Raw genomic sequence first — 22,453 nt, 5'->3', positions numbered from 1 at the left:
CAACTAAAGGCCTGATTTAGAGTTTGGCAGAGGGGTTACTCAGTCACAAACGTGAGGAATAATCCATCCGTCAAATTACAAATACCATTGAATATGATGCAGTTATAATATGGTAGACAGGATTTCCGTCACAGAGTAACCTGTTCCCTGAACTCCAAATCAGGCCCTAAATCCCTTTGGCAACCAAATCCTGTAGTACTGATCATGTGAAATAATGTACTTTAGTTGCTTGGACTAAATAAGTAAAATTGAAATTCATCCACATAGCTCCATGCTTAGAATGTGCATAGCTTGAGGAAAGGGGCCAACAACATTTGGACATTCAAACCTGGCATTGTGTCCAGTATCAGCAGCAAACTGCATTAATTTCTTTGGAGAAAAAGACACAGTTTGTGTTTGGGTTTCTGGCAGCCCTTGGGCTCATTAGGAAATCAGATATGTTCCTTGGCAATAAGAATGAAATTGCAATCAGACACTGAGTGCCAACACCCTATTGACCTCCCATTTCCAGCTCTGACCAACATCAGTGGCTTGAGCTGGTATGTTTCTTAGAGGGGCAGTCATGAAGATTATGTCTAAAGCAATGACTCACCTAATCAGATGAGCTAGAATGACAATAAAGCAGACTTGGATCAAAAAATGACAAACTCGAATGCAACATTTTCAGAAGAGAGTCCTTTAGGGTATGAGAAGAGCTAAATAAGCTTCCCTTGAATAAAGAAATAGTAAGGCTTCCAACCAAACCAAGGAATTTTCAACTCCTTAGGAGAAATCGCTTATCCAAATACTTTAAATAAGCATTGGCAAAGCTAATAGCTCTCGCCTTTCAAAGATTTTAGCTGACGTTTTGGCTTTGTCAGTGTTTTTGCAGATGCTGAACAGCATCAGCAAAAAGAAAACAAAATTCTTGTTAACCATGCTGCCACCAACGTGATGACCAGGTCAGGCAACGAAAAAGGTGGAGCCAGAACATAAAAGTTATCTTTCTCCTGGGGGTAAGGTTTAAGTATATAACTTCATCAACTATTAAAAAACCGCTCGTTGATATCTAATTAGTCCCTTGTGCTTCTTCCAAAGGAGGACAGCTGTGTAAAACAAAACCTACCCTTTAACAGCGTGTCCCTCTTCTTGTGCAAATGGTCATTTGTGCTTGTAATGCTGTTGGCGGTAACTGTGTGTAAACTGCCTACCTATCAAGTAAGCCACCAGGTCGAATCCAGTATGGATAGAAGCAGGTTACGTCGTGCGATTTTGATCAATCATAGCGAGGAATTAAATCTCCTCTCGTTCCCTATGTGCCTTCACTGAAAGTAGGTTATTCTTTATACGATGTAAATGGAACGAATCCTGAACAACTCCTGAGCCTAAATGCCTTAAGGGTATAAATACTAGGGATTTGACAAAGTTATTTGCTATAAATGTTATTGGTTATACAACCGTAGGGCCCAGAGCACAGGAACATTTGTTCCACTTTAACAACGTCATGTTATGAATGTAATGCTCTGGAAAATGGCACCCGCTTGCAATTAGTCCAATGATGCACGAATGATTTTTGCCTGTTATACTATTTAATAACATAGGGCCATATGTACAAACACATTTTCCCATAGACACAGAATGGGCAAAACTGCTTGCTACATCTGGCCCATAGCTCCCAATCCCATACCCATGTGGGAGGCTCGGAGCAGGATGTGCCCCGCTCTCTGTGTTGATGTCACCTCACACAGTGACACTAACCTCCGATGGGGATGTCAGAGTCTGCATTCGCATGCCCTTCAGCTAACAATTACTGAGCGATCAAAAATCAATAAAATATGTTCGTGGAAATTTATACAAAACGCGAAAAGCAGCCAAGAGGTGAAATAAAGTTTTGGAAAAGTACGTGGGTTGTAAACATGTAAACGAATTACAAACGTAACAGTCAGAGATAGATGAATCGTACACATTCAGTTGAAAGCTGGGCTCAAGTCATAAGAGTTCTGGCAGCTCTCTGTAGATATGCAAACTTTGCGAGTTGGTTCTCTGCGCCACACAGCAGCCCCAGCAGAGGGGCATTGGGTATTTAAAGCAGTCTTTGATCCCAGAACTTAGGTTATGTGCGAGGTGCCTCGCCAGGGGTATTTTGCTATCCTCCAAGATGCCAAACATTGTGGAATAGAATAGCAGCACAATTGGGTTAGGGGTGCGAATGCAGTTATTGTTGAAAAGTAAAACATGTTACTCTTTTAACTTAGGGCCTGATTTAGATTGTGGCGGTGTTACTGGTAAAGCATCGCTGCAGCGGACCTGAAAAGACAGTCGTCAATGGTGTTTCGCCTGCCATATTTAGATGTATTGCGGCTGAGATGCGCACCACCACAGCGGTGTGCTATTCCAAGCCATCAGGCTGGCGGGTTCCTGCTAACCCTATTTAGACGTTGCAGTTCTGCAGGTGTTGTACTGGCAGCAGATTTCTGACGGAAGGAGACCATCGCTGGACCCACTTGACATTGTATAATGGCATGGCCTATGGAATAGAGTCGTGCACACACACTGAATCTTAGCCATATGTGTCACCCAGCACAACACACTACACAACACACCACATACCCACTGTAATGCATTGCCATTCCAACACCACACATACATGCCGAAAACACAAATTGCCATACATACATGACACAACACACACATATTATTGACACTGCACCCACACACGACACAACTACAGCACCCAACACAACCTCACACTCATCTACACAAACACTCACACACAGGCACAACTACCCACATCACAACGACAATCACACAAAAACACTAACCTGAACGTTGAACACAGCCACACAACACACAACCAAACATACACAATAACATCAAACCCACATGCAAGTGACACAATACAGACACAAACATATCACCCACTCCAGCTCCCTGTGCTTCAACCAGCCAATTGAATTGCACACACACATCGATGCAATGACTCACATACACCACTGGAAATACAACATCACATGCAGAGGTCCACTGGCAATGTGCACACATAGAGATAGTTGACAGGTCTGAATATAATGTCACTATGCTTCCAGCATTCATTTGTCAACGAATATTGACACCAAAATGACAGTTGTGAATGTGTGCGATATGTGTCATGTTCCAATGTGTCCCCATCCACGTCCCACACAAATGTACTGCTGACATATGTATGTCACAGTAATTCAAACAAGCATTTGCAATGCAACGGGTCTCTCGTTTGCTCGTGTTAGAGCTAATAGCGTTGTAAACTCCTAACCGGACTTTTCTTGCCACATAAACCATGTACCTAACCGGAAAAAGTACAATTCACTGTGTAACAGGGTCGATATTATGCAAAGCACTCTACTTCTGCCAAGCGAGATCGCGCTGCGAAAATAGAGAAAAAGTAGTCCATGAATTGGACGGAAAACAGCCAACTGCCATGTGACTGAGTTTTTTCTCGCTCATGACTCACCAGTGCTAAGTTGGAAAACATGAAAATTTGCATCCCCAAGCCCGAGTTTCAGGAGCTAGAACTTCTCCCTCCGTGATTTGTCAATGCGAGCGGTTGCGGCAGGTCACTACCTCGCTCCCTTTGGGAAAGCTGTTGCTACCTGAGCGTCAGGAAGATGCAATGCCCTCTGGCATGCCGGTTGGTGCCCTACGCATTGATTTTATATCGAAGGACAAGCTCCCAGTGCTAAAAATCAGTGTGAGCAGCTCGACGTAGTCTAGCTGACTCTCTTGTGATATACTAAGGATAAGAGTGTACTTGTTGCAAAGGTCTACTATGTTCAAACTAGAGCTTACAGGTTCAGTTCTGAGTCGTAGCAGCCTTGCAGGACTAGTGGCTAAAACTCAGCTAATGTGTGAACTACTCTGCCCCAGTCCAGCTGACTCTCTTGTTGTGATATACAAAGGATCAGAGTGTACTTGTTGCAAAGGTCTACTATGTTCAAACTAGAGCTTACAGGTTCAGTTAAAGGAGGTTTCTTAGAGTTTCATTCTTCAAAGAGTGATCAAAGTATGTTGATAAATAAAGATATGTTATTACGTCACTTAGGAGCATATAGATAATAGTAATCATACGCCACTCAAAACTCTATGTTATAAAGTGAGCGACTGCAACTCTGAAAATAAAGTGAAATCATGTGCGTTCAATTATCTTTCAGCGGGCTGCACGATATATATTTTACAGGACACGCACGGCTTTTTAAAGACCACCCTGTTGGCTCCCTTTAATTGCCCCAGTGAGCCATATGTCAGAGAGGTGAAGATGCTGCAGAACTTTTCATCTCGCATGCTCACGTTTGATCTTTGGCTAACCTAGCCTTTCATCCTTCCATTGTCAAAAAAATGTGAAATACAAATGATTTAAGCACCGAGCGGCAACCTAGGTGGCTGCGCGCGCTTCATGTACAATCTGTGTTATCCAAGGTATTTCCCCCACTCACCGATCACTAGAGTGAAAACTCACCCGCTTGGGCACAACGTCCTTCAGTGGTCCGGTCCTTGCAGAAGGGGAGAGTGGTATTTTGGCCTGGTTCCCGCACTCTCAGTATCAGATGGCGTCTTGCATCGGTTGGCAGCTTGGGGCGTTTTTCTTGGAAATTTTGGGCTGGTCCCGCAGTCTCACGATCAGAGACCCTCTTGCATGAGTTGCGTTCTTCTTGGACTAAAACGTGGGGCTGGCTTCACACGGGGGTGCAAAAAGCCCCACCAAACTAAACTGCAGTAGTAACGAAGGTGTCTGGAATCGCCCCCGAGCAGATGGGATTTCAGCCACCAACAGAGTGTTTTTCATCTCCCCTTCGATTAAAAACCTATTTGAAGCTTCGTTTCAGTCTGTGTGCTTGCTTTTTACCACCCAAAAAACCCACTGAGCCCTCACTCATTCTTCAAAATATATCGCGCAACCCATTCACCAAAAGGGCTTTCGCAACTCGTCAGGCATGTGAAGCGCTATATGAATACATTTTAAACCTAAACACAAGCATTTGCAATACAGTGGGTCTCACGTTTGCTCGTGTTAAAGCTAATAGCGTTGTAAACTCTTATCCAGACTTTTCTTGCCACATAAACCATGTACTTAACCAGAAAAAGTGCAATTAACTGTGTAACAGGGTCATATTATGCAAAGCGCTCGACTTCTGCCAAGCGAGATTGCGCTTCAAAAATAGAGGAAAAGTAGTCCTTGAACTGGACAGAAAACAGCGAGCCTCGTGTGTTTTCTGTACTTGGTCCATGCACTCGAGGAGGGCTAACCACCGGAAAAGGCATGATGTATGCGTGCCTTCCACTAATGAAATCAAGCAGATTCTAACAGGCAAGTCCACGAACCAATGAAAGACACTGACGTCACGTGGACGTGGCTCCGAGCCCTTTTTAATTCCTAAAGTGTCTCGCTAGCGAAACGCATGCGCAAGCGCATGCGACGCAGACTCGACCCTAAAAAATTACTGTGACATGTATATGACTGAAATGGTCCCGAGCTCATATGCGGTGGCCCCACAACATACACAGCCAATGTGGGTTCCCTACCTTTAAGTCCGGCAATAGAGGGGGGGTCGTGTTCCCTCTCTGGTCCAGTGGCAGCAGCTCGGGAGGTCTTGTCCAATAGTGTTCAGTCGAAAATAGAAGTGGAATGGGGAAAAAAGATAGGGTTGTACCCCATTTCTTCTCCAATCCGCCAACTGAGGTGTGGAGGTCGGATTGCCACAGTTGGCTTGGCGGTAAGGCAAATCCAAATCTGCTTGGTGGTAAAGGTGGCTTGAGTTCTGCCATCAGCCCCTATTCCCAATGCCACCGTCGAGGCATCTGGATATTCTTGGCACAGTTGACTGGACTCAAGCGGTCTTTCGCCAATGGTCCCACCAAGATCTGAATCGGGTGGAACGCCCAGGGGGTGGATGGGTTTTTTGATGGTAAACTGACAGCTGTACCATTACCGCCAATATCTAAATCTGGCCCTTAGTTTGTTATATTAAGTCTAGCTGAAACTATTCTGTCACAGAAAGGAAAAGTGTCCCAGGCTTTGCTATTTGTTTTAAAAAGTTTTCACTTCAAGTGACCTCTAAACTCAATTATTCCTTCAAATGTGTAGGACATGCAAATAATTTATTATCAATGAAAATTACATTAGTTTTGTGTGTGTGTTTATGTTGTGTATGCTCGTCTGCGCTCTTGCACCAGGAAGAAGGATATGTGGTGTGGTGAACGTGGGTAGTTTTGCCCAGCAAAGAAAAGACTATAGGCCTGACCCTTAACCAATGGCTGCACATGATATCCTGAAAGATTTAGCTATTCTCTATGAGAAGAAGGCACAAAGCAATTGGTCTTCTGCGCCCGTATATATTTATGGGTTTGTCTGGTATGGATGAAGCTATGGCCGGGTTCCAATTTCAAGTTGTACATTTTAGTGTTTAAAACTTGGCAGATGTCAGCCTGTCAAACACAAAAAAAGTGAAAATATGGCACATGGAAGAACGGAGGAGCAAGGGGTGAGGTGGGTACGCTGCAAGGGGTGAGGGGGCAGGGTGTATGAAAACAGCAACACTGAGCAGAAGGGATTGGAGGAGTACAAGGGTTTTAAAACAGAACTGAAACGACGTTTGCAAGCCATACATCATAAAGAATAAACAAAAAAACTGGGACATTAAGGAATAGAGGAGTGGAGAGGAAATATAGGGTCTAAAAAAGCATCAAATTCAAACATTGAGGATTGCGGCACAAACAAGGAGTGTGGTATTGTTAGCGGTTTTCTGACACCGGGGGTAACTCATTCCCCAGAATGCAGTCTAAGGGCATCTGAGTACAAACCATGACCTTCCTTTGGGTCACCTCTCAATCCGATTCCAGGGATACCAGGGCCATGGGACAGACAAGGTCTGAGTCAGCAGTGGTAAAATGCACAGATTTGTAAAAGCCAGCAAAAAAGGGTTCAGAAAAAGAATGGTGAAGGCAAAACATTTGGGGATGACCATGCAGAAAGGGGCAAGTCCAACACACACCATCATTCCTTGATCGTAATGAAAATAAATGATGATCCATCCACTGGCCAATCTCACCCTGCCTTACCCAAGGAAAACTATGCAAAATAAGTGATTAGGCTACTACACGAACACATGCAACAAAACATCACACTGAAGCTTTGATTAAAATAAAGATACTATCCCAACAAGTCAGCATAACCAAAAGCCGTAATTGCAAACACAAAAATGGCAGGACATCCAAGACCAAATCAGAATTGAGAGAAAGGGTAGAATATAACAGTAAATAATCGAAACAAAACAAAAAAGAATCTTGACCAGTTCCATAGAATTATTAAGAAATATTGATCAGTTTGGGAATAGAAGCCCTTTTTAGGTCAAGCCTACTAGACAGTACATGCATTGTCTGTTATGAGGCATTTTGTAGCTCACCAAGAACATAGAGGCCTTTGAAGCCCACCTATTGCTTGCCATTGGTTGACTTTCTTTGTCATTCTCATTTGCCTGCTTTTAGTTTTTGTCTTAGCTGGTCAGTCTTGAGATTGTCGCTATGATGGAACATTGACTCTGTACAATCACTTTGAATGTCTACTATCACTGATTACATTTTTTGCTTTTCAAACGCTGCATCTTTCTTTTGTGTGATACACTCAATTAGAGTGCCTGTGTTTTTTAACAATCTCCCTTGTGTAAATCTCTTCCCTTGCGCTCTGTGTTGCTCTCTGCTGTCCAGTTGCTTCTCCCCAGGCCCTACTTTTTGCCCTTGCCTATGTGTTTCTCCACATTGCTTCCTCCCACCAGTATCCTCTGTGCTGCATTCCACAACCCATGTGTTAGGTTTCTCCATCCTCCCACGTTGTTTTCATATCCCCTCCAGACCTCCCACCTGTTGCTTTTGCATCCCCTCCTGTGTTGCTTCAGTGTCCCTCCACCCTCCCATGTGGTACTTTGCCATTTGCCTCTACCGCCTCCCTTGTTGCTTTGACATTCCCCCCACTATACTCAGAGTTGCTTTCACTCCCCTGCGTGCCTACTCAAAAAAATAGTTTGGCACGTTATATTTTCTTTTTAGTTGACGATCCAAACGGATCTGTAAATAAAAACAAAAGAAAAGTGCTTGCAATATTTTGTAGTTTGCATGCATGCCTGCCTACAAAATGACCCTGGCAGCTGTGTGAAAGCCTTTTGTTTGTTGTGATTTTTTTTATTTTAGCTGCGCTCTGCAGCATCATAGGTGCTGTGCAATATGGCTAAAACATTTGCAAAGCCAATAGTTTACAAAGGCAAGATCTAGTGGCTTTGACAATGCTTCTTATCTCCTAGGGCCCATTCACGACGTGCCAAAAATACACCAACCTTCCTCAAGAGAGCTATTGTATTTCTCAGATGCATACATTTAGCACTTTCATATGTGTTGTGCCTTAAGTTTCCAGTTTCAACCAACAACAACTTTAGAAACTGAAAAGATACAACTGTGAAAGGTGACAGAATGGGAGACAAGCAAGAGTGACTGAGTTCTACGATTCTTTTTGAGGCTGTAATATATAGGAACATATTTACAAGAAAGTGGCGCTTCACCTCTGATGCGCCACTTTTCTTGCTTCGCTCTGCACCCCATCACCATGGTAGCTCTGTATTTACTATAAAGCGCACCATGGCACACCTTAGCACAATAGCATCATAATTTATCATGCTATTGTGGCGCTTTTGCTGGATGAGCACCATAAATTAGCACCATAAATTATGGTGCTAGTCCAGCAAAGCACTTGGAGGCCCATAGATTGTTATGGGACCGTCACTTTAACACCTGCCCTGAGCAGGCGTTAAAAATGATGGAAAAAATGGCACAGTGAAATTTCAATGCGCCTTTTTTTTGGGCCTCCCTGCGTGGGAACACCCTCCCCTTGCATAGATTATACCTGGGGCAGATATCATTTGGCGCAAGAGGTTACAAAGTGGCGCAATAGATGCATTGAGCCACTTTGTAAATATGGCACATGGTGGGGGCCTCCTTAACCTGTCTTTAGCGTAGAAAAAATGACACCAGGGAGGCGCAAGGAGTTGCAAGGGGCTTGTAAATATGCCCCATAGTTTTATTTAAAATATTAATAAATATAATTTGGACTAAATACAATTAATCAGCTATCCTGGCATTGGTAATGTCCAAGATAGACTACTGTAATGCACTGTTTCTTAATCTGGATAAGGGGCTGATAAAAAAGACTCCAATTAGTTCAGAATTCCACTGTCAGAGTGGTTCTTAATCTCCCACGATGTATATCTGTTAGAGAGAGTCTTAGGAAATTACATTGGTTACCAGTGGCGCAGCGTATCCAGTTTAAGTCGCTCTGTCTTACTTTTAAGGCAGTTCATGGAATAGGACCACGGTACCTGACTTCCAGACTCCTCCTGCATGTACCTAAAAGAAGCTTGAGGTCTTCCCAAGCTCACTTGATTCAGGTCCCTCGCACACATAAAGCCAAATGGGGAGACAAAGCTTTTACAGTAGCTGCAGCGAGAGGATGGAACTCTCTCCCACAGAATATTAGGCAAGAATCAGGTTATATGAAATTTAGGAAAATGGTGAAAACATGGCTCTTTCCTCATTAATTTTTAGGTACATCAAGATCAGAGTTTTTGATTTAGTTTGTTTTAGTTTCTTCTATTGGATGTTTTTCTATCTTCATTATTTCTGTTATTTTTCTTTTCCTCTGTCTATTTTTTACTACGTGCTTTCTTCTCAGCGCTTCGATGCTCTTTGAGTAGGAACGCGCTTTATAAATCTCGAATTACATTACATTACATCAGTAACTAAGTTCATTGACTATAATGTTGGCGCCTCTAAGGAGAAAATATCTTTTTCAGAAGGAGGGCAGTCATATATTCTGATTTGCAAAAAATATTACATGATAACTCACATAATCTTGCTGGTAAAACATACATGTTCAGTTTCATTAAGTACCAAGTTCAAATGCACGTGGTACATTCGCTTTACTGCGCCTGTCTATTTGAACTGGAAAAAAACATCCTCTTTACAAGATAATGCAAAATGAGCTAGTGTTTTGAGATCAACAGTCAATCCTTTTCTAGTTGTAAACAATCTTTTTGGCAGCCGCAGCAATATCTTCTTGGAAACCAATTATTTAATGGTCACAGCATAATGACCTTGGGCACTGGACTCCGGTTTGGTTTAAATGAAAACAGTAGCAGAAAAATAACTCTTAGAGAAGTATACACTCTTGCTTCTGGGGGAATTTAATTTATCATGGACACAGAAATTGCATTTCAGTTCACTAAAAATAGAGCCCTTGTTGCATATTTCTGTAAACATGATATTTGAAACTCAACCACGTTAGCAGTCATCAAGCTCGTTTGACTTTCAACACAAGGCCCCCATACAGCAGCCCTCTATCTTGACTTAAACATAACTTTTACTAAAATCACTTCAACACAATGTGGAGTGGTGTATAATTCAAGTGTATTTTACCATGTGCTGTTCTTATGCGCAAGTAATTATCTCCTATCTTAAGACTGATAAAAATCTTCCATGGGGTTTACACGATTTATAGAGAAAGATGCCTGGGATTGGACTTTAGATCTCTTTGGCTATCTGTCACAAGAAAAATGAGATTAGGAAATTGTTAGAAATGGGGTTTCTGGTTGGCCTGGGTATGCACCTAAGACAGGCAGAGCCCACCCACTCTAGTCAGGGGAGGGAGTTGCACACCTAAGATAACCCTTGCTCACCCCCTTGGTAGCTTGGCACAAGCTGTCAGGCTTATCCCAGAGGCAATGTGTAAAGCGGTTGCACAACTCACACAACACACTTGAAACAATAAATACACCACAAAGGAAACACAACACCAAGTTATGTAAAAATAAACTGTATTGCAAAAAAAAATCATTAGACCAAACACACGATGTCAGTAATACCCTGCTACACAAGCAGTTGTCAGAACATTACACAGATTACTTGTACTCTGCGAAAAAAGCAGTAGTCAGGTAAACACATAGGCTACTTGTAATACCCTGCAACACAAACAGTAGTCAGGTTGTCATTATCACCAAAAATGCACCAGTTGGATAATCACATTATCATAATTGCCAAGACATCCTCATGAATGCACATAAAACTAAAACATTCCTTAAATGGCGAATCATTAGTGTCACCAACATGGATGCACATAACAAGAAAACATTTGCAGGTGGCCTCTATCAGGTGTTATCGGTAAAATGTTGCAGAAACATTTCTATGAGGCATATGTCATGGAACATTCCCCACACTGCAATCCTGAAAGAGATCTGTTACACCAACAAGGCGATCATGTGCACCTTCCCCTCGATTAGAGAGTAGGGGGTAAACCCTTTCCTTGAAAACAGGGTAGCCGGACGGGGGTTTCCCTGCACCCAGGCCGACGAACACTGCAGAGCTTGTCACATGCTGTGTCTAACAGAATAAGGCACTCTTCCCATGCTGGTCAAATTACAGTCAAAGCGCTCTTCATGCTCTGTGAATTAAGAAGTAAAGCATTCTTCATGCACTTCACCAGAGGACAGGGCACTCCCCTTGCGCCCAGCGGAAGGGATAACACCACACCCACAGAAATGCAGGGGAGCAACGGGGGACACCCCCCCCCCCAGCCCATGGAGACAGCTGAGGGGGCACAAGACTGAGGGGCCCAGGCAAGCAGGCCAGCACAAGGGTCCAAGTGAAAAACAATGGCAGTCCATCTAGTGACGTAGGTCACAGGTCAGTCCCATAGCAGAGCAGTCCCAAGGCGGTCCCTGGCGAGTCCTTCCAGCATCTAGTGCCCTGTTCCAGTAGTGACCATCAGTGTCTCAAAATGTGGGGGAAGACCCCCTCTACTTATACTCCTTTTGCAAAATCTCCACAAAAAGGGGGATAAGGGGTTCAAACCACTACTGACCGTTTCCAGGAGTGTCCCCTTTCTCCTTCTGCACAGGCTCCAGACATCAGAGGGGGGGTAAATAAGCCCTTTATGTGAGGCCAGGGCACAGCCTTTACAAATGAAGGTGTGCCCTGCCTTCCCCTCTCCCAATCCAGGAAGACCATTCAATATGCAGATGCACTTCAATGACACCTCCTCCCTCCCTGTGTACAGGCTGTCTGAAAGGTATGCACAAAGCCCAGCTGTCACTGTGCCCCAGACATGGCTTGGAGGTAAGCTGCAAAACACCAGAGTCATAAGCACATACAAAAGCTAACGTTTGTAAAGTAGCATTTCTATAATGGTAATAAAAAATCTACCTACACCAGTAAGCAGCATTCCTCACTACTATTACAACCATACCTAACATGCTTACGCTACCCCTCATAGATTAGACAATACCAATTAGACATATTTTGGGGCATTTCCAAAGCAATCCTATGAGAAAGGCAGCACTGACAGTAGTGAGATACCAAATAGGCTGTTTGTCACTACTAGGACATGTAGTACATGTCCTACCCTTTACATACACTGCACCCTGCCCATAGGGCTAGCTGGGGCCTACCTTAGGGTTGACTTATATAAAGTAAAAGGGGAGTTCCAGGCCTGGCAAGTAAATTTAGATGCCAGATTCTTGTGGCAGTAAACTGCACATGCAGGCCATTCAGTAGCAGGCCAGGGAAATGTTTGAAAGGCTACTTCTGTGGGTGGCACGAGCTGTGCTGCAAGCCCAATAGTAGCATTTAATTTGCAGACCCTGGGATAGGGATACCACTGTACAAGGGACTGACAGGCAAATTAAGTGTGCCAATTAGGTGTAAGCCAATCATACCAAATTTAGAAGGGAGAGCACAAGCACTTTAGCACTGATCAGCAGTGATAAAGTGCTCAGAGTACTAGTGCCAACAAAAAGAGGTCAGAAAAAATAGGAGGAGGAAGGCAAAAAGTTTTGAGAGATGACCCTGTAAAAAGGGCCAGGTCCAACAGAAATCTCAATATATTGTAAGTAATTTATAATGTGCTATGTGGTGCACAACCAAAACTGAAAGTATGCATCTATGTGTGTCCCAAAACAATTGTATTCCTTGACTGAGCCATATAAGCTACATAACCTGTAGTGCACGCTATCTGGGCACTTGGAATGAGTATAATTTGAAATGTTTAATACAATTCAGTAGCTATTTTTTTATTTTCACCTTTTTAATGTACTTCACAGAGCTGCCTCTGTACAATACTTTGGCCTTGGAAGTACTTCTCACAGACCTAAACTCAAGACTTAGAACTATTTCTAAGTAAATTCCTTACCTAGAAAGACTCAGCTTCCAGAAAAAGGAAGGCTCTGTATATTTGGTTTGTGGAATCCAAAAGAAAATATAGTTTACTAGTAAATCCAGAGGACAGTTAGTACACCCAGCTTGCTTTAAAAGCGCAATTTGATAATGTATGTGCCTTTGACTTTCTATTTCAGGATTTTCTCAAAGCATAACACTCCTTCTTTTCTCTTGTCTTTGTTTGTCAGTTTGTCTGACTGTTCTTATAACAACACTCCTTTCACTTTCCCAGCTCTTTCTTTAGCCTAAATACCTTCTGTCACCTATCTCCAACCTTTAGCTTCGTTCTGTATCCCAGCCTTTATTTCAGCAAGTTTTATCCAACACATTTCACCAACAAATCCCAACTGAATAGCCTGTCAGCATCTGACATTTAATCCTTAGATCCTAAAGAGTCATCACCCTATCATTCTGCATCCTCATTGTCCCAGACTCATTTTTGAGGAAGCCCTACTCTATTAGGAAGTTACCCCACACCAGAAGGATGAAGGTCTCTGAAGCCTTCTTCTGTTTTTAAACTCCTACCATAATACTCCTCCCCTCCCACTTCCTCTATCTTTTTCTTCACTTCAAACAGCGCCACTCTGTGGCAAGCTGTCATTAGACCTTGTGTTAGAATAAAGTGCCGGTGCCGAGGACGTGAAACCACCAGCTCAAATTAAGCACTAATTCCCCCACTCTACCCAGTGTTGCTTCTACCCCCTTTTGCTTACACTCGCCTGCCTACTTAAAAAATAAGTTTGCACATTTCATTTTCTTTTAGTTAACGATCCAACATGGATTGCTAATAAAAAGAAAAAAGTGCTTGTGATATCTTGTAGGTTGCATGCATGCATGAGCGCATGCCTACAAAATGACGCAGGGAGCTGCATAAATGCCTTTTTTTTTTTTTACTTTAGCCATGCTGCGCAGCCCAACAGGTGCTGTGCAATGTGGCTATTAAACATTTGTACAACCAATAGTTCACAAAGACAAGACCTACTGACTTTGGAAATGCTTGCTATCTCATCTATTTCACGGCCCTGAAGAAATGCACCAAACTTGGAGTATTGCCTTCATAGAACCATTGTATTTTTCAGATGCATACATTAGCTCGTGAATATATGTTGCAGCTGAATTTTCCAGGTTCACCCGACAACTAATGCTAGAAACTGAACTTATACAGCTAACGAAGGTGACAGAATGGAAGACAAGCAAGAGTGATTGACTTTAAAGACGCCTTTTGAAGCTGTAATATGTAGTTTTATTAAAAAGTCTTATAAATATAACGTTGACTAAATACAATTTAATGACTGTGGGGGTTATTCCGACTCCCGCCGGCGGCGGTAACCGCACGCCCGGCGGGAGCCGCCGAATGACCGCACCGCAGTCAAATGACCGCAGCGGTCATTCTGAGTTTCCCGCTGGGCTGGCAGGCGACCGCCAGAAGGCCGCCCGCCCGCCCAGCGGGAAACCCCCTTCCACGATGATGCCGGCTCCGAATGGAGCCGGCGGAGTGGAAGGGGTGCGACGGGTGCAGTTGCACCCGTCGCGATTTTCAGTGTCTGCCACGCAGACACTGAAAATCTATGTGGGGCCCTGTTAGGGGGCCCCTGCAGTGCCCATGTCAATGGCATGGCCACTGCAGGGGCCCCCAGGGGTCCCATGACACCCGTTCCCGCCAGCCAGGTTCTGGCGGTGAAAACCGCCAGAACCAGGCTGGCGGGAAGAGGGTCGGAATCCCCATGGCGGCGCTGCTTGTAGTGCCGCCGTGGAGGATTCCCTGGGGCAGCGGGAAACCGGCGGGACACCGCCGGTTTCCCGTTTCTGACCGCGGCTGTACCGCCGCGGTCAGAATGCCCATGGAAGCACCGCCAGCCTGTTGGCGGTGCTTCCGCGGTCGTTGGCCCTGGCGGTCCATGACCGCCAGGGTCAGAATGACCCCCTATGTTCCTTGAATATAATTTTGGAGCAGCTAAGTAGAAAACCCCTTGATACTGCCTTCTCCCAAAGGAGGGCAGTCATTTATTAACAAGCACTGTCACAGCAGAAGCCCCAGTTGCAGTGCAGCATGTTTGAAAGTTTAAAACAAAACTAGTGTTGCGTGTGGCACGTCTGAGAAACATTGACAAACTCAATAGATTTCCTAGAGGCGAAACCTATTGGCTTTACTAATGCTTGGCGTAAAGTGGAGTGGAATATGTCAGCGCTTGATTTAACTGTGCTTACAATTGTACATTTCTCGATCTTCTGTGTTTCCCTTGTTTGCCGTGTAACATAGGTTCCATTGCAGGAAATTATTCTGATAGGATCATAGGGTGAAACTTGAATCAATCAGAGGTTAGGAGTTCTAGGCCAATCAAATGATTAAGTGCGGGCTGCAGTGCCTGTAGGTGGGTAGTCCATCTTTGTGTTTTTGTTTCCTTCCACATTACATGACCAATCCCCACTGTTCAAAGCTTTTGGCTTGTTTTACATGCGATTGCACTTGTTTTGTAACTAAGAACACCAGTGATAACAGGATTGCAGTAACCAGGAAGTGGAAATGGTGGTGAAGAGCTTCTAATGAGATAGAAAAGGCTACCCCTAAAGAAGGGGTCAACACCGAGAGAGAATCTGAAGACAACAGTCATGGGGCAACATGGAGGAGAGGGCAGCAATGAAGGAGAGCTGCTATGGGGCTGTGCGCTTACCAAGGAGGAGAGGGCTGGTGGTGCTGCTCCCGTCATGAGACGGGCATGCTGCTCGGGTTCCAGAGCCTCTGCTCTGCCACAGCCTTTGCCTGGCTAGGGCACGAGCATTGGGGTGGCATGTACACGCGCAGCTTACAGCGCGCACCTCCTCTCTTCAGCTCAGTCGTAAACCGAGGGCATGGGGGATGCACACATGGCCATGCTCAACCCCAGTTCAGTGTTCAGTGGAGCAGCAGATGATCCAGCGAATCAAGTCACACATGGGTGGGGCATACAAGCCGAGCCAGAATGGGAACACAAGCTGCTATGCCTTGGGAACAGCCACAAGGAGATTACATAAAGAGGGGAAGTTAACCAAAACAAGTACAGAGAAAACAGTGTGCAGCCAAAGCATGAAAAAAAATTCCCAAAAGCAGATGTAAGCATAGCATTGCTACCCCTAGCCCTTTAGGGGGTGTGGACCTAGAGACTCACAACTATACAATGCATGCAACATGATAAATGCCAGAGACACCATTTGTGGGTACAATATGTCACAAGTTTATTGATTACATAGGTTGGGTTAGCTTACGGGCGATCCAGGTGTCAGAGGTGAGTTCCTTAAACGGCCGACACCCATCTTGAGAAAGCTAGAGCTGTCCCATTTGGTGTTCTCAGCACCAAAACACTTAGATTCTTTACAGCTCGTTCCTTTATCGTGGGTTACCACTCTCCTCCTTCACTTATGTATCATTCTCCTGACAAGTCAGAGGGAGACCCCCAGCCAGTCTCCACAGTTGCTCAGGATTCCAACTGTCCCTTGAGGGATTAAGGAGCGCCGTTGCGTCCTCTCAGGCCCTGCCGTAAAGACTCCCAATGACCTGAGGAATTGCCTTTGACTCCAATAATCACTATCTGGAGGCCTTTTTATTCATTTTAAAGGTTTAGGATCGCCTTGTAACTCCGCCAAGCCTCGGAGATGGCACTTTGCGATAACCAAGCCCCCCCACCTTTGCTCCTTCCTTACCTTTTACGTACAGCCTGCTCTTTCTAGAGCATCCCTAATGTTTAGTAGGAAAATGTCCGTGCCCGCATCAGACAAGTGTACCCCATCCGGTGCAAAATTACCACTCAGGTGTCTACTGAGCAGGGTATGCCTGATGAATCCGAATCCATGCTGCATTGCAAATTTCTGTAGGGACTGGTTGATTCTCCGCCTGGACATTTCAATAGCGCCACGTGATCTGACTCCCTGCCACATCCCATGTGGGATAATCTCCGACCAAATTATTTCCCTGTCTTCCATAAGGGTGGCAAACCTGGCAAGACCCTGCCACATGGTCTGCAAAAGGGGGCCCCTCCCACAGGATGGTAGATCATTTCCCCCAGATGGATTAACAGAATGTTAGGCTTAAACCTTCTCTTCCCCACAAGCTGGCAAACTCTAGGTTCCAGCATGGCCCATCTCATTCCTGGGCTTCCCATCCAGGACAGTTCAACATTACTGAAACCGTGGTTCCAACTCCTCTCTCTGGCCAGGTGTTCCGCTCTGGCCACCAAGGAGTGGCCCATCACCCACACTGTTTTAACTCCTAAATGAACAAGAAGGTAAGTATTACCACACACTTTATTGACATCTGTGATTTCATTATATTCGCTATTGCACAGCATTACTAAAAAAGCGTACAACACGTTTGTCACCTTAGTTATAACTCTTTTCCATCTAGGACCCAATGCAATCCTCATGTCCCCACGGATCACTAAATACTCTGCAATTGGGGAGGTTGCGATGCCAACCCATCCCTGTCTCTGGTCCGAACGTACAGTTTGTATCTGTCAGACTGCCACCTTCCAATCCACTTAATCGCCCCTGGAAGCAGACCTTCCTTAAAGGCCGTGGTGGCAGCCCCGATTCTAAAGGAATATGTTGACCATTTGCACCCCTGGTATCCCGCTTTTGCGAGTGCGCACTTCAGGACGCTTCTGTATTGAAACTGGGTGAGAGGTTGGCCATCTTGGTGAAGCAGTAAGTATCCCGGTTGTCTGGGACGGCATTCTGTATACCTCATGAGCAGCTCTATCGGGCAACACTTGGGGTCCCCTAGCCGTGTCAAACGGACTACTGTGCCTTTCCCTTTCTGGTCAGTTTTTTAATGCTGCACTGTCAGTTCAGCTATGTCCTGACACACCTTGAGGTCACCCCACCTTAGCGCCCTATCTGATGTGTCGCTCTTCGCTTTTGCCACTAGCTCTGAAGTTCTGAACGCCCCAAAAAAGGCTAGGGAAAATGTGGCAGAGAAGAACAGCTCCTCATTCTGTGTGTTACAGATGACCGTGAGTGCCCCTACCAATCCCTTTAGCATGTCCAGATCAATAGGTGCCCTCTGGTCCGGTGTCTTTCCTTCTTGTCTAGCCCATCCTTTCAGTGCTGCCCTCAGCGGGAAGCCTGCAGTTGGATCTCCGTCCCCTCTTAGCTTTGCAAAATGGACGATTGCCGCCAGGTGCCTTGAAACCCATGCATGTGATTTCCCATTGTCTTTTGCCCAAAGCACAAAGTGCTGCACTCTTCTGGCAGGGAGATGGTCCTCCCAGCTCCCAAGGAATGGGTCACTGATGTAAACATGTTGTAACACACCCGGTATCTGACTCAGGTATCAGGGGCCAATGATAAATCTCCCAACACCCCTATCCTTTGCTCAACTGTACCAAGTGCCACCATTCCACCTTGAGCGGCGTCATCTCTTCCATCGCCTGGGGGTAAGACGCCTGGAATTTCGCCCTCTGAAAATGAGAAAGAGCATCAGCGGCTACATTCTTCACCCCTTGAATATGCTGCATGCGAAATTCCACATTTCTCAACAGACAACCTTTTACCAGCTACATCAGTAGCCCTACCAATACCGGGCAACTCCCAGACTGGCAATTAATGGCCTGTACTACAGCCATGTTGTCTGACCAGAACATAATCTTCCTGTTGGCTAGCACTTGCGGCCACAGATAAAGAGACAGGACAATTGGGAACATTTCCAGCACAGTAATGTTTTTGTGAGTCCATGCTTCCTCCATGCATTGGGTAATTTCGCAGCGCACCACTCCCTGTCTAAAATGGCACCAAAATCCTCTCACCCTGATGCATCTTTGAAGAGCTGGAGCTGCTGACTGGTGCACCACGGAGTGCGAAAAACAGCGCACCATTGAACTCCTATAGAAAGGACAGCCACATGTGCAGGTCCTCTTTCAGGCCCGCACTAAGGTGCACCAAGTGGTGGGCTTTCTTAATCTTCACTGTTGTCCTTGCTAGCCGCCTGGCAAAGATTCTACCTGCTGGTATAATCCTTGCTGTAAAGTTGAGCCTGCCTTGCAGGCTCTGAATCATGGCTAGCATCGCTTTGTCCCTACTCAGCACCTGCAGAATGTTGGCTTGCATAGCACTGACCTTGTCTTCCGGCAATCTGCACATCCCTTCAGTTGAATCAATCTCAATGTCCAGGAATGTCAAACACTCAATTGGTCCCTGAGTCTTTCCTGGTGCCATTTTTGCATGCCTGAACAACCCCATCGCTCCAGCATGCCCCTAACCCTGTGCAAAGTCCCCCCAGGCCCACACGTCTCAACCACCTGCGCCACGTGCTGCATGATATTTCTGGCCGCCGCGTTCGTCTGCTTGCCGACACCCATCCTGCGCCCAAGATAACATATGCGACGCACATTTGGCGAATGCAGGATCCAATCCCGCTAACTCTCGTATGTTAAAGGAACGCAGCTGTTTACTACCCTGGCAGTCTTTATTTATGTAAACATTCAGGGCCGCCATGCCGTTGACCCGTGGACAATCAGCCTGCAAGTCCCCCGCCCTTGCAGCACCCTGGCATCCCCTCTTTCTTGTTACTAACCTCCCAAACTGCTCCGGATGCCCCTGCCATCGGTGTCCACTGTTAGCGCTGGTCGCCAAAGAGGCCCAGCCCTGGGAGGTGACCCCTTATGAGACCTCTTGGCCTCACTCCCGACGCCCAGGAACCATAAACCGTTGGGTGACCAACCCTCTCTACCTACAGTGGCCCCTTGCTTCCATCTGTAGCTCTAGCAGGGGAGCAACACTAGGATGCTGTCCCCCCTATTGTGGCCCTGCATGTGACGTGGCCAGCTGCAGTACGTGGGCCTCAGAAAACCGATAAGAACAAACACATAAAAAAAGCATTGGTAAATGCAGGAAATCATAAGCCACGGCCAATGGAAATGGGGGAAAAGTAAGTGGCAAGCACAGGAACCACTGAAAAGCAAGGGCAGGATGTAAGCCCCTTTTAAGATTTATATTGAATACAAACGATTTTCACGAGCAAGCTCTGTGCAGGCGAAACCTAAAAATTACATGATACTGCATATAATCTTGCTTGTAAAACATACATGTTCAGTTTCATTTATATATCATGTTCAAAGGCACAGGGTAAAATCGCCTTACGACACATTTCTATTTGCAGTGGGGAAAAAATAATCTTTTCAAAATAATGCAAAAGGAGCTCGTGCTCCGAGATCAACAGTTCCTTTCCTAATTATAAACAATCTTTTGGGCAACCACAGTAACATTTTTACTTCTTGGCAACTGATTATTTAATGGTCACAGCATAATGACTTTGGACATTGGATTCAAATTTGGTTGGAATAGCAGCAGAACATACTCTAACTTCTGGGTAAATGGTATTTATCATTTTTTAAACAGGAAGAATGATGCACTAGCACATCGCTTACTTGCTTACTGTGGAGGACAGGAAAGCTCAAGAAAAGTAGGTTCATGGGGAGCTGCAACCAGGGAATGAAGAGGAGATGTTAATATTACAGATCTGTCGATTTGACCTTCATTCCCTAAATAAATATGCAGTGCATTCTGCACTTGCTGAGCTTAGGGAAAAGCGCTCTAGAGATGAGGCAAAGGATCCAGGGAAAGAACAAAGGGGAAAATACGTGCAAGGTGCCCAGCTGCGTGATCTCCTTGTCCACATTAGAGAAGCACTGGGGTTTGAGGCTAAGACCCATCAGGAGGAAGGGTTTTACTCACAATATACCAGTGAAGATGCAGACGACCTACCTTTACATGATGTTATAAAGAGTTTGTTGTTTAAAGACTGGAAGGATCCACATAAGGGTGCAGTTCCATGGTTCTTTACTGAAGGATACCTACTCAAAGGACTTTAAGAAAGACTTTCCTCAAACATCAACGGTTAGTACCACTCTTGCGTTCATGGTATCCACTTCGAATCTTGTCTCGGAGGACTCCACTCTTCCAGATGTTGTGTATCTGAAGGACTCACATGCTTTTGAAAGACTTACAAAGCTCTCTTTGATTGTATTCAGGAGAATGAGGATTCTTTAGAGTAAGATGGAGTTGGTGGTCAAATTTCTATCGGAAGCTTCAATTGACAGCCTTAGGCTCCTGCAGCCAAAGCTGGATGTGCAGTAGGTGGCCCCAGGCTACTGTGGATGAAATCATGGAAACTGGAGGCAACATGGAGGCCTCTAAGATGAAACTGCCTTTCACAGGTCCAAAATTATTTGGACATCATATGGATGATACGGTAAAAAGTGAGGCAGAAGAGAAAAAGGTTCTGCTGCCATTTTAATTGAGGTCAGGGAATGTCATTTATGTTTAAAAGCCCTACTCAGACTTCATAGGAAAAACTTACTTTCCCCTTTCATGGCCAGGCCTATGGTTGCAGTGGGGTAGGGGAGGATTTGTCACCAAGACTGAACCAGTGGTTCCGGTGGCGAGGTCCAGTCAAGTAAATGACTGTCCGACAGTTGGAGCAGAGTTAAATCTCTTCTATCCTCAGTGGACAGAGTGTAAAAAGTAGCAGAAAGTAGAGGTTCCCATTCTCTTGGGATCAAATGGGGGAGGCCTAAATGCAGTGTCACACTGCCATGTGGACTTGTGATTTAAATTTAAATCCCCTTGCCTATCCTCAGACACCTCTTTTTAATACATATGTCACTGCTAACCCTAGGTAGCCCATAGGGCAGGGTGCTGTGGAATTAAAAGGTAGGACATGTACGTTTAAGTTTTACATGTCCTGGTAGTGAAAAACTCCTAAATTAGTTTTTCACTACTGCAAGGCCTACCCCTCCTATAGGATAACATTGGGGATTCCTTAATACATTTAATAAGTTGTAATGCCTAAATAAGAGGAGATAGATATGTCATGTTTGGGACCTATGGAATTGTAATGATAAACCTCACAGTGGCAGACCCGGGACAGGTTCTGAAGTGTCATTTAAGTTGATGGCACAATTAGTGCTGCAGGCCCATCAGTAGCATTCAATTTACAGGCCCTGAGTCTATGGTATACCAGTCTACAAGGGACTTATAAATAACCTAAATATGCCAAATAGGTATATGTCAATCAACCTGTGTTTAGTGGAGTGAGCACAGGCATGTTAGCAATGGTTAAGAGTGGTAAAGCGCTCAGAGTACTAAGGCCAATATTAGCAAACAAATCCAGAAAAATGCAAGCTAGCCACAAAATGTTTGGGGGAAGACCAACATAATGCTG

This window comes from Pleurodeles waltl, chromosome 3_1 (genome assembly GCF_031143425.1).
Source record: "Pleurodeles waltl isolate 20211129_DDA chromosome 3_1, aPleWal1.hap1.20221129, whole genome shotgun sequence".
In the NCBI taxonomy this organism is placed as follows: Eukaryota; Metazoa; Chordata; class Amphibia; order Caudata; family Salamandridae; genus Pleurodeles; species Pleurodeles waltl.
This window is presented reverse-complemented; position numbering follows the sequence as displayed.